Raw genomic sequence first — 14311 nt, forward strand, 5'->3', positions numbered from 1 at the left:
AGATAGATAGATAGATAGATAGATAGATAGATAATAGATAGATAGATAATAGATAGATAGATAGATAGATAGATAGATAGATAGATAATAGATAGATAGATAGATAGATAGATAGATAGATAGATAGATAGATAGATAATTAGAGGTAGATAGATAGATAGATAGATAGATAGATAGATAGATAGATAGATAGATAGATAGATAGATAGATAGATAGATATGAGATAGATAGATAGATAATAGATAGATAATAGATAGATAGATAGATAGATAGATAGATAGATAGATAGATAGATAGATAATAGATAGATAGATAGATAGATAGATAGATAATAGATAGATATGAGATAGATAGATAGATAGATAGATAGATAGATAATAGATAGATAGATAGATAATAGATAGATAGATAGATAGATAATTAGAGGTAGATAGATAGATAGATAGATAGATAGATAGATAGATAGATAGATAGATAGATAGATAGATAGATAGATAGATATGAGATAGATAGATAATAGATAGATAATAGATAGATAGATAGATAGATAGATAGATAGATAGATAGATAGATAGATAGATAGATAATAGATAATAGATAGATATGAGATAGATAGATAGATAGATAGATAGATAGATAGATAGATAGATAGATAGATACGTAGATTGCTGATGCAATATAGCTGCAATGTGTGACCTAACTAATGATCCCTGGTGTGGCTCTAGGTATGTGTGTGGCAACATCTCTGGAAAAAAAGTTTTGAAGTGATGGGAGAATTGACAGCTGAAGAAGAAGTGACTATTGGTTTCCTACAGCAACGTAACTGCCTGGTCTTCTGGCTTTATCTTCCACTTTTGAGGGGAGACATGGCTGCCCTTGTAGCTGGATCTATCCTATGAAAAAAAAATAATCCCCCGCTGGACATGAAACTTTTTCTACCACATATAACATTATATCAAGTGATGATGATATTACTTTTATTATTATTATTTACTAAAAAAGCAGATACAATGAAATTAAAACATTGAATTGAAGTGAGTGGGGCTTACATACACCACCACTACAACATGTGGACAGGTGTGGCGCTATTCTTACAAAAGAGCAGGAAAATTAAGAAGTTTATTATCTATTTAACTTAAATTATATATTTAACCCAACCTAAATTATGATCTGACATGCAAGTTCTTAATTAATAAACTTTTTAGATTTCATCGAAATCAGTAATGTGACCTATACCAAATAAACTGTAGAGGAAATGGGAAACAGAGGCCATGCATACAGATTGCTTGTAATGTGTAGCCAGTGGCTCTTTTAGCTTTAAAGTAACTAAAGCAAACTGGAATCATTTTTCAAACTGGTGGGAATGCGTGTGACAGTAAATCATTTGTGTACCCGGGAAATATTTAACTGGCCTGTTTCTTACAAACACCTCCTAAGCACTGATACGATGCTATCGAATACAGTCCCTCAGCCCATCAATATTGCAAAAAATGGTGCGAAGGAAAAAAAAAAAGAAAAAACGAAGAAAAAACAAATGCACTACGCAGGCCAGCGGGAATGTGTTTATTTTAACACGCAGATGCACAATGAGTCATTTCCTTTCTGAAAACGCTTTAATCATTTTACTGACATTCGCAAAATGAAACCTATAAAGCAGTAAGTGCTGTATTATACACAAGTGATTTCTGTCAGCGGGTCTTATGAGCAAGCGGAAGACTAAATGCAGCATTTGTGCGGTAAACACATTGTTTATTTCTCTAACAGGTGTCCTAAAGCACAAGTGACTCCCAATCACATTCATCTGCATGGGGATTAGGCCGTGATGAATGATTTTAGTACATAGCTTTTAATGGAAAAGAGCAATGACCATCTATTCTTCCTGACAATCGGCTGCAGGATTTTTATTTTACATTTATGCTTCAAAAGAGTATAGGTGTCCTCTGAGTTTTACATGTGATAAACGGGAACAATTGTGCATTTTAGCCAAAAATGCCATAGTCCTGTGTTTGGCCTGGGCAGCACGTGACTTAGTGGTCAGCACGGGGGCCTTGAAGCACTGGGGTCTCGGGTTTGAATCTGACGGCGGACAACATGTGCATGGAGATTGCAGGGGCAGACTGGCCATAGACCTGACAAAGAAGCTTCCCCGGGAGGCTGTCTGAGCCTTCCTCACGACTGCCAGCTGGGGACTGCATTAATTACCGCTAGTCCAATACTAATGTCACCGGTTGGTGCCGGAGATGTCTCCAACTGGCTTTAAGCCCAACCACAAAAGGTAAGCTTTTAGTGGGATATTTTGTGCTGAACTGTGGAATATGGTTCTGCTGGGGTGGTATTTTGTGCTGCACTGTGGTATTTGGTTCTGCTGGGGCGATATTATGTGCTACACTCAGGGCCGGCGTTAGGGGGGGACAAACTGGGCAATTTCCCAGGGCCCCCATTGTCTAAGGGACCCCTGCTTCAGTGCTGATGTTCAGCTGAACGTCTGAGGAAGCAAACGTGCGGACAGCTGAACAACTGCACTTTACAATGGTCTCCTCCCTCACATATGAGAGAAATCATTACCACAGTGCTGACAGGACCTGCGATAATGTCAGATGCAGGAGGCGGAGCTCAGCAGAGAAGAGGGGATGAAGGACCTGTGATGACCTCACCATCATGTGACCCGAACAGGAGGCGGAGCTCAGCAGTGCAGTGAAGTAATGAAGACGAAGACCAGCCATGTATGTGAAGAAGTATGGATTTAATGTAAGTGCCAGGAAAATTGAGTTTTAATCCTCTTCTCTTATACCTCCTGTTATGTAATATCACAGTACATTACAAGAGGAGGTATGAGGACTACAACTCCCAGCATGTCCCGTTTGTGATGTAATATCAGAGTACATTAGAAGAGGAAGTATAAGAGGAAAGGACTATAACTCTCAGCACGTCCAGGCCATTATTATATAATATCATGGTACATTACAACACCCTGGATATGCTGGGAGTTGTATCCCTCTTCTTAAAATGTACTCTGATATTACATAATAACTGCTTGGACATGCTGGGAGTTGTAGTCTTCTCTTATACCTCCTCTTGTAATGTACTCTGATATTACATAATAACGGTTTGAACATGCTGGGAGTTGTAGTCCTATCCTCTTATACATCCCCCTGTAATGTACTCTGATATTAAATAATAATGGCTTAGACATGCTGGGAGTTATAGTCATCTCCTGTTATACCTCCTGCAGTAATGTGCTATAAATTAGGGCCGGGACGATGGATAGGGGAGGGTAGTCATCCGCCTAGGGCGCCACTTCGCAACCCATAAAGGGGGCGCACTCATGGCGGTCCAACTTCACAAGCCTCAGGCCGCTAGGGCTCAAGCCTGTGAGGCATTAGAACAGAGCAAGAAGCCGCAATGACATCACTGCAACCTCCTGCTCTTGGTCTCACATGATGACGTCATCACGTGAGACCCGGAGCAGCAATGTTGCTGTCATTGGGACAGCAACACAATCCACAGATAAAACTGTGGTCTGCATCGCAGACAGCGTTGCGGTGGTCGGGAGGGAGGCGTTGTTGTTTTTTATATACTAAATGTCCTCACTACTGGGGGCACCAGGGATGGGGGGGAGGAGATCAGTACGGTATATATACTTGGCACTACTGGGGAGGGATGGAGGAGCATTATATACATACTGGCACTACAGTGGAACATTATATATATTGGCACTATGGGGTAAGCATTATATATTGGAACTAGTGGGGGGGCAATACAGGGGGACATTAGAGCCACTGGGAGCATTATGGTTATATTATTACTACTAGAGTACTTTAGAGGCGTTATTATTATTTGAAGCAATAAGGAGGGCATTGCTGCTAATGGGGGCTATCTTGGGGAGTATTATCACTATTGGGGGCACCACTACTAATGAGGGCAGTCTGGGCGTACAGTATAGTATAGTGTTTGTGGACATGGGGGGAGCACAACAGGCACAGTATTGGGATAGCTTCAAGAGGTTTTCCGGGTTTTTTCATATTGATGACCTATCCTTAGGATAGGTCATCAATATCAGATCGGTGGGGGTATGACACCTTTCACTCCTAAAAATAAGCTGTTTGAGGAGAAGACGTGTGCTGTGCACACGTGCCGTCTCCCTTCTCTCTTCCTGCTCTGCTGCTGTATGTCTATGGTACAGCAGCAGTGAACAGCACGTGCCGTCTCCTCAAAGAGCTGATCGGCGTGGGTGTCGGACGTCGGACAGTGTTTTTAGCACATTATTACAAGATATGGGCCCCCTCTTTTGATTTTGCCCAGGGCCACAATTTGTCTAAAACCGGCCCTGGCTATTCTGTGGTATTTGGTTCTGTTGGGGTGGTATTTTGTGCTGCACTGTGGAATAGGTTCTGCTGGGGTGGTATATTGTGTGCACTGTGGTATTTGGCTCTGCTGGGGTGGTATATTGTGCTGCACTGTGGTGTTTGGCTCTGCTGGGGTGGTATATTGTGCTGCACTGTGGTGTTTGGTTCTGCTGGAGTGGTATATTGTGTGCACTGTGGTGTTTGGTTCTGCTGGAGTGGTATATTGTGTGCACTGTGGTATTTGGCTCTGCTGGGGTGGTATATTGTGCTGCACTGTGGTGTTTGGCTCTGCTGGAGTGGTATATTGTGTGCACTGTGGTATTTGGTTCTGCTGGGGTGGTATTATGGTCTGCATTATGGTATTGTTGACACCACCTACTTGAGTTGTTCCTGCTTACCTGTGTTGGCCCTGTCTCCTGTCAGTTTGGAACCTCCTACAACATGGGGTCATCTTTTATTTTTTCCAGGGCCACTTTAAGTTCCCAGTCTGCCCCTAGGTGTTTGTGTGGGGTACTCCGGTTTCCTCCCACACTCCAAAGACATACTGATAAGGAACTTAGATGGTGAGCCCCATTGAAGACAGCGAATCACATATGTAATGTATGTAAATTGCTGCAGAATATGTCAGCATTATTTAAGTATAATAGGCCATCATATTCACAGGTAAGCTTGAAGCTGCAAAAACAGTTAAAGAAGACTTGTCCCTCATTTAAAAAAATGGAACCTGTAGTATTCTTCATTCTCGCTTCTCCCATATCTTGTCTGATGTTTCTTTTATGACTATGGACCCCCATTTCCAAGCCTTTGTTAGATTTGAGACCCTAGGATAGGACAGTGGTTTGCCAAGGGGGCATCTATGTGGTGTTTTTTCCAGAGGCAAAGTCTTATGCACTACTCTGACACTGTCCAATAAGCCAGGCAAGACTCAGTGTTAGGAGAAAACTGCATGGCAAACCTCTACCTTATTTACATAGAGGGTGCCAAAACTAAAGGGGGGCATTTGTTGGCAAAGAGAGGCCCTACAGGCATAAAATGAACACCAGAATATTCAAATGAGTGATAAAAATTATAGAGGACCTTTCAGCGGGATCAACACTATTAAACCATGTATACTGCCTGTTAGGGTTGATCCTGCTGATTAAAATGATACCTATATAGTGGAAATCCACTGCAACATTCCAGAGAAAACAAAAGCTTCAGTCCTTATGCAAATAAGCCCATGGAGCATGGCAAATGTAGGTAAGCAGAGGAGCTGAGGGGCACTAGCGCCTGTCCTTTAATGCACTGAAGCTCTAATTAGCAACTGGAATTAAACATTGTTGTCTCTGGAAAGATGTAACAGATTTTGTATGCCAGTGCTGCGAGGGAAATAAATCCAATGGGGCTCTCTATTTCTGCCTACCCCTTCCTCTAGACAATGACTGGCAGGTTTCTTTCCTGTGACTTATCGTCTGAAGGGGGTGACAGGGAGCCTCTTTGGGTTCATCTCCCACCCAGAGTTGGCCCGTGCTGCAGGGTTCAGCATGTCAGTCCTATACTAACAGCGGTCTGTCATTAAACTATGCTATGCTGCCCTCAGTGAGTGTTAAAATCTAGTTTTTATATTAAACTTATTTTTATGGTTTTTGTTGCGATGTCTTTTTCTAATTTCTCCAGGTATTACTCTACATTTTAAAATAATCCTGTAATTGAGCAGTTTTCACTGTGGCCACTAATCCTAATAATAGGGCAACACTTCCTGTTCTGTAGAGATCACTTTTCAGTAGTCTTCCCATTATAATCACAGGCAGGATTACAATGAAGGGTATCATCTATACTATGTATATTCACCATTTACAAAAATTAATGGCCAAAGCTTATATACTCCTCCTCCCTGTAAAATGACTTCTAAAGAGGTCACAGAACATGTCTAGAACACTCTCCCACAGAAGTCCAGTCTTTCCTATGGTCCATGTTGCTGCTGTAGAAGCCTATCTCACAATGCTGCTAAATGGCTTTTCGTGTACAGAAAATCAAATCAAATAGATTAGAAAAAAGAACATGTTTTAGTGTCTGGGCTTAATTACTAAATATATTCTCCTTAAGCAGAGGTAATAGCAGTCATATAGCCATAGGCAAATATTAGCAGCAGTACATTTTTACTGAGAGATTTTCAACATGTTCTTTACATGGGATTCCAACCTTCAGACAAGTCAGTGGCAAATTCTAGATTCAACTTAATTATAAATTAGACCATCCTGAAGCCACAGGAAGTGGGCCACCTTAACAAGGTCAAACAGGCCCACCAAAGTATTGGAGGATCCTCCAGTGGGCCAGGATCTGATGCAATTGTGGGCCCCAAATGGAGAAAGAAAAAATATTTGAAGCTGCCTTTGGAGATAATCACGTGCTCAGGGGTCTATTTCATTCAAAACCTATTAGGTATTATTGATGATACAAGTGTTGGGCTCCAAGAATAATGTCCTCTGGTGGGACCAAGGAGCCCCAGCCCGACACTGCACATAAATCTACAAAGTGGGTCAAGCACATAGCCTATAAAGAGGACTGCATTTCAGGGTGGATGCCAAATGTCATCTAAAGTTGTGTTTCGTGCTCTACCATCAAATCAATGAAAATATTGCGGAAGGTCTTGACTGTCCTGCATAGAGCGCTGACCTCCGCCACGTAAAACACCTGTTTGGGAGTCAGGAATTGGCTCATTGGCTTCTATGGGAGAGTTTTCCAAGCATGCTTTGTGACCTGTGCAGAGGTCATTGTGCACGGAGGGGGGTGCTATCTGTCATTGGGATCCTGCCTGTGATGATAAGTCTCTACATATTATTAGGCTTAGTGGCCAATGCTTAAACTGCATGTTTTTTAGTTGTTTTTTAACTATAGATAGTGACATGGAATAGAAAATATGTTTAACATAAAAACTCGATTTAAACAATAGGTCACATTCTCTTCATGTCATGCCATCTCCCATCAGCATTCATATTGATCCCATTTTTGAGAGGTTTGGGGTTAGATGGAAATCTTCTTTTAGGGCGCAAAATGTGAAACCAACTCTGGCTCATGAAAAACACGAAATCTATTTATAAGTTCCATTCTCATTCAGGGCATGAAAAGAAGCTAAGAAGCTAGCTTGTATGTAGCTAAAGCAATTTGTGTAATCAGTAATGACCTTGCTACAAGTGAACTAAAAACTGAATGACCCCACAAATGGACATCAGAATAATGATCCTATACAGTCACGGCAATAGTAAATTCAAAGCTACAATTTCTACTGTGTCGGGGGAAGTAAACCTTTATACACTTTCTGTTATAAACAGAGAGACTGCCTTATATCTGAGAGCAGTTTTGATCATTGCTCTCCACGCTGGATTTATGAGCCTGTGTAATGTATTTCATTTACATAGTGGCATGCTCGCAGCGGTGAAAGAGGCCGTGCTTGTAGGTACCTTGGAAATCTTTAACTTGAAATATGTGTTATGCATAATTAAAACTAAGTTCATAAGGTCAGTGGACAAAGACTCCTAAGGGTACAGCAACACATTCAGGCTTCTTTATGCAGTTTTGGAAGCCAAAAATCAGGAGTGGATCATAAAAGGAGAAAAAGTATAAAGGACAGATACAACTTCCTGGCTTTGTCTTCAAAAACTGGAAACTCTATCTATCTATCTATATTCATATTATTATTCATATTCATATCTTTATTCATATTAGGTACTAGAAACAAAGAAAAATCAATAAAAATAAATTCTATATCCATTACATTCCTACCAACTTGGGGAATTCTTATGTTTAAAAAAAAAAATGGCACTGGAAGACAGCTAAAGTTTATTACATTGGAAATTCCCAAAGTGTACAGTCATGACAAAAAGTTTTGAGGCTGACGCAAATTTTGGTTTTTACAAAGTTTGCTGCTTCAGTGTTTTTCAATCTTTTCATCGGATGTTTCTATGGTATACTGTGGTACAATCCTTTCAAAAGTTTTATTAATTTTTATTGACAAATACACCAAGTTTATGCAAAGACTCAATATTTACAGTGTTGACCCTTCTTTTTCAAGACTTATAATTTTCCCTGCCCTGGCCTCTGGGCCACATTCTGACTGACGGCAACCCATTTTTGTCTAATCAGTGCTTGGAGGTTTCACAATTTATGTGTTTTTGTTTGTCCACATGTTCTCTATGGGATTGAGATCTAGGGAGTTTCCTACCCATGGACATAAACTTTCAATGTTCTGTTCACCGAGCAGAGAAAATAACTAAAAGAAGCACTCCTAGATTTTATTTTCTTTGCCTATATAGTGCAGGATAGGCATTTATTTTTTAAAAAAAGGACTCTTTTATACCTTGTGTATGCCTGTTTTATGATTCCTGTCTTTACAAAGGGGCAGAGTCTCATCACATTACACTGCTCTGTGCAATAGCAGGGTCTCCATGTTCTCCTTTGTGATGCATCTTGTCTCCCCGTCCCCTGTCATTCCCCTCTCCCCCTAAGTCTGAACTTCAACTGCATCTGAATTGTTTTGTTCAAAATGCATTGTGGTAATGTACAGAACAAAAATTTGAAAAAATGTTGTCTCTGTCTAAATATATATGGACCTAACTGTATGTAAAATAAATAAAAAAAAGTGGTGTGCTTCTTTAACCCTATGTCTCTACAGTCCAATCCCTTTACTTCCTGCAGAATGTCAGTCTGTCCTTGATGTTTTTCTTGAAGAGAAGTTACTTTTTTGCTGCCCTTCTTGACATCAGGCCATCCTACTAAAGCCTTCATCTTACTGCGCATGCAGATGCACCCCCATCTGTCTACTGCCATTCCCAAGCAAGCTCTGCACTGGTGGTCCCATAGCTGAATCCTCTTTGGGAGATGGTCCTGGCATTTGCTGGACTTTCTTGGTCTCCTTAAAGCCTTTTTCAGAGCAATTGAAGCTCTCTCCTTAAAGTTATTGATGATCTGAGAAATTGTTGATGTATGTGCAATCTTACAAGCAGCAATGCCTCTGCCGGTGAAGCCCTTTTGATGCAAAGCAAGGGTGCATGTGTTCTCTTTAAGGTAACCATGGTTAACAGAAGAAGACAATGATTTCAAGCACCACCCTTTTAAATCAACCTGTCTGCTCTACTAATTCAATCAGCGTGACAGAGTCATATAAGCTGCCGTGTCCTCGCTAACACTGCTGAAATGCAGTGGAAATGGGTTTTTGTGATTAAGTTAAATTTCATGGCAAGGAATGACATTTAAATGCATCTGAATACACTTCATAACAATCAAGAGTTAATGTAAATTTTCACTATAAAAGCTGAAGCAGCAAATTTTGTGAAAGCCAAACTTTGTGTTAGTCTGAAACCTCCTATAGTCCTTGCCACGACTGTACAAGATATTTCGTATTAAGCTGCTGAACATATCAACATGTTGCTCTCACACCTCTGAGTAGATCACCAATGCTCCAGTATTAGCACCATGGGATTTAAAGGGGTTATCCAACTTTAAACTTTTTTTTATCAGACCCCATTTCAGAATCGGACTTGCAGTGGGGTTCATACTTACCTGGTCCCTGCTGCTAGGTTCCTGTTCCATTGCTGAACGGCCACCTCCGCAGGACCTAGGTCTCTGGTAATCAACATCCTGTTGATGGAGCCCCACGTGACTGCTGCAGTCAATTACTGGCCACAGCAATGACATGTAACCCATGTGACATTTGAGCCAGTGACGTACCACACGAGTGACACATCACGGCCCCGTCAACAGGATGTTGATTCCAAGAGACCTCGGACCTGCAGAGGAGGCCGTAGAGCAATACAGCTGGAATCAGCGGGGATCAGGTAAGTATGAACACCAAACTGGGTCCAACCACTCTGAAGGGGTCTGTTAAAAAAGTTTAAAAGTTCCTTTAAAGTTCACATTGCACATAATATCCATGATAGGATATGATGTCTTTATATACCAGAATTGTATTCTTATACACAGCAGATTTCCTATTTATATCTAGTCCAAAGCCAGAAAAATAGTGATACCTGCAGCCAGTAAGAACAGGTCCCCATATCAGACAAGCTTCTGTGTCACAACTACATGCCCTATAGCAAGGCTCCAGTCATTAATTTTTTTAGTGAAGGAAGAATCTGGTCATTGCAAATATGTTTCGAACATGATGGAATATTTTCTTTTGCAATACTAAGCATTTCAACAGCCTAATTACTTGAAGTAGTTAGTTCCTGTAGTTAGTTTATCTCATCATGTAAAGACTCACAGGCAACTATTTCAGATAGTCACAAGACTTACAATCGCAAACTTCAATGGTGCTATACATTTTGATTGTAAGATATATGTGCAATGGCTTGATGGTATTCAAAATGATGTTGCCATGCAATACCATATGGTAGTGGGCACAGTTTTGACTCTCCTCCACACCACTTTACTATTTGACTACTATATCTCTATGTGTAAAGGTTGCATGCTTCATTCAGGATCAAGAGTTATAGGCAACCAAGCATTCAACAACTGAATCATACATATTGTGAAAGCTTGTAAAAAGACTCTTAGCCCAATCATCAAATCACAATAAATATTGCACCTTTTACGGCTATTTTTATTATTCTTAAAGCTTGACCAAAACGCTACTGTATTCTTATTTATATGCTGCATAATCTCCTATATGATCAATTTTTGATTTTCATGTTTGTAAAAAGAGATGATAAATTAGATTATAAATAGATGATTGATAGATAGATAGATAGATAGATAGATAGATAGATAGATAGATAGATAGATAGATAGATAGATAGACAAATAAATTATAAACATTAGCTTGGTTATCAAACCTTATTGATTTAACAGTTACCATATGGTAGGATCCAGGTATAACAAATACCAACATTCATCAGCTGGTAGTAAATTCCTGCAGAAAATGACACAGTAAAATGGGTAACTTGGGAATAACATAGGGAACAATTAAATATTTTGCAGTCAAGAAAAAAAAACTTGATTAATCTATTATAGAGATTATATTATTATAGAGATGAGCAAATGAGACAAGATTCATCTTGTTTGAAATGTGTGTTTCTCAACAATATATATGTGTCGTCTAAGGGGTACTGTTTTTCATTATAGCGACTCCATGGTATGCTGAGTTCGCGTTCACAGTATTGTAGACCAGGCGATGCCCCTACTATACTAAGTAGCTGAGTATGTGTGCATAGTATTGTAGTCTAGGTGATGCGCCTGGTATGCAGAGTATGTGCGGCACGTATGCCAGGCGATGCCACCCTAGGTTTCTGGGAAAGATATTCAAATTAGCTTTCCTAAACCTATCTGATGTCAGCATCTGATGTCAGCAGACGTGAGACATGATATTTTGCACATATTTTACCTACAAATCCAGAGGAGCATTATCTAGCCTACAATAGTTGTCACGTGTATCAATTGGTCTCCACAATAGAAATAGTACACACATCTTGTCTGCTTTTTTCTGATAAAGGAGAACAAAAGGAATCCTGCTTTGGTGCACCAACACCAATTCAGACGGTCTTTTCAATAAAAGTACTTCTTTATTTGATTAAAAAACATGCATGAGACAACGTGTTTTGGGAAATCTTGGGTCCCCTTCATCAGATTTAAAAAAAATTTTTGATAAGCCCTTAATAGTGTTACGGCTATACTAGAGTAACCAGACAAGGTGAGCCTTTACATGTGTTTTATTGGTTTCCCAGTGTGAACATACTACCCTATTGTGCGCCATCTCTATCAAGCCCTAGGCACGTCCATCACTTCAAATCTTTTTCTGATTAAGGGCTTTAGTCCTGCAAGAGTTACTTGCAGATATTAGTCTGTTTTAGTTATTTTTTTCTCTTTGCTATATAAGTTTGTTTAAAAGTTAGAGAATCATCTTTGACAATATGTTGTAGGAAAATAATGCTATGTTTGTCTTACTGTTTACATACTTGCTGTGCAGTAACAAGTAGGTATAATTATTGCTCTCTACTGTTTACCTGAGCATATGTCACCTGCATGGCAAAAACAGACAACACCTTTAGCAATTTTATTTCATCGTGTTTATTCCACATCATATTAACCAGAGATATCTACAAAGTAATATTCAACTGAAAGTGAGAGAAGAGAATTACAGCACCCCACACAACATATACATCCCTCAATGAAACATGCAAGCTAGTTCTTTTTCTATAAGAACAAGAGAACCAGAAGGTCCCAAGAAAAACGTGTCTTACTTGGTCGACTTGCCTTGTGGGGTTCTTTTGGGGGGGCTCTTTATCATTAGGAAAACCAAAAAATATGCATGAGCATTCTATGCCTGGTGACACTACTCTTGGTTTCTAGGAAGAGTATATCGCAAATCACATATCTTAAAGGGGTTGTCCCCTTTTTCACCCAGGCAACCCCTCTGATATCAGCTGTATGGTGCAGGGCAATGGCTGCTTGTTTATATGCTTTATAATGCTGGCGGAGGCTTCCGCCTAGCAGTGTTGCCGATGATGTCACCGGCACTGATGGTTGGGCTTTAGCGCATCCCTAGTCTGTTTTACAGTTAAGGGCAGCGCTAAAGCCTGCCCATCAGTGCCAGTGACATCACCAGGCTCACTGCTAGGTGGAAGCCTCTACCTACCAGAGACCTGGTACATTACCAGATCTAATGAAAAATACATTGCCCTGCCTGATTCAGTACAAGGCAAGGGAGAGCATCGGAGCATGAAATACTCCAATGCTCATATCAGAGGGGCTGCCTGAGTGAAGAAGGCAATATGTCCGTGTTCAGCTCCGAACCCGGACAACCCCTTTAATTCTTATGGCATTAGATAAGATATCCCTTTTTTTATTTTTTGTCAGGCAAGCTAATTTGCATACCTTTGGCTTTCTGGGAAAGATATTCAAATTTGGAATTTCTTCCAAAACAGAAAAGACTGCAAATCTTTTCTCATGCCAGCAGAATTAAGATATGTGATTTTTATATACTCTTCCTAGAAACCAAGAGTAGTGTTGCCTGTCATATAATACTCATGCTTATTTTTTCATCTCTCTAATGATAAAGAGCACCCCAAAGAGTACCCCACAAGGAAAGTTAACAAAGACAGTCTGGTTCTCCTGTCTTTATACAAAGAGCTTGCATGTTTCTTTGAGAGAGGTATAAGCTTTGTAGAATGCTATAATTCTCTTGTTTCAATTGAAAGTTACTTTAGAGGTGTCTTTGTCTGAAGCTGATCCAAAATTTGCTGAAGGTGTTCTCTGTCCTTGCTATACTGATGGCAAATAGGAAGGGGCTATAATTATACTTGGTGCTGTCAGGGCCGGCGCCACCCGTAAGCAGAGTAGGCAACCGCATAGAGCGCACTATGTGTACATCCGCCTTACGCCCCCGCCTTGTAATCCATCTGACATCATCTCCTTCTGTTCCTGTACTTGCCGGCCGGATGCGCTCCGATGAGTGCGAGCATGAGTTTGTTCACTTCGGGCAGCTACAAGACCCTGGTGTATTTAAATCTCATTTAGGCTTTCTTTCAGAAAAGTTTCTCCTGGGATTCAAACTCACAACCTTTCACATCAGAGACAAGGCATTTACCCTCACAGCTATGAAAGCTGTATTACCAGGTGCTTTAAATAAAAAAATAAAAAAAATATATATAAGACTTCTACTGTAGGTAACTTTGATACCTAGTGTACATCCATACACATGTCAGCTGCCCCAACACACCCAGCCCTGCTACATCCATACACAGTGTACTGGGGCAGCTGTCATGTGTATGGATGTACACTAAGTATCAAAGTTATCTACAGAAGAAGTCTTAAATATTATTATAATTTTTTTTAAAGTAACTGTCTATACAGCTCTCATAGCTGTGAGGGAAAATTCCTTGCCTCTGATGTGAAAGGCTGTGAGTTCAAATCCCAGGAGAAACTTTTCTGAAAGTGTTTTTGTTTTTTTTTTTAAATACCGGACTGCTACTTAACTTTTTTTTTTTAAGTA

At 40.1% G+C, this 14311-nt stretch overlaps 1 long non-coding RNA gene across 1 annotated transcript in view; it reads right to left on the reverse strand.

Annotated features, from left to right (window-relative positions):
• Window positions 1-801: 801 nt before the first annotated feature.
• The window catches only part of LOC120992518, a 51108-nt gene continuing 37598 nt past the window's right edge, over window positions 802-14311 (reverse strand). Inside the window, exons 5-6 of the long non-coding RNA XR_005776990.1 lie at window positions 11177-11233; window positions 802-894 (exon numbers count right to left, since the gene is read on the reverse strand). This is a non-coding gene — a long non-coding RNA (uncharacterized LOC120992518). The remainder of the gene's footprint in view (window positions 895-11176; window positions 11234-14311) is intronic.

The sequence above is a fragment of the Bufo bufo genome, chromosome 2, assembly GCF_905171765.1.
Source record: "Bufo bufo chromosome 2, aBufBuf1.1, whole genome shotgun sequence".
Classification (NCBI taxonomy): domain Eukaryota; kingdom Metazoa; phylum Chordata; class Amphibia; order Anura; family Bufonidae; genus Bufo; species Bufo bufo.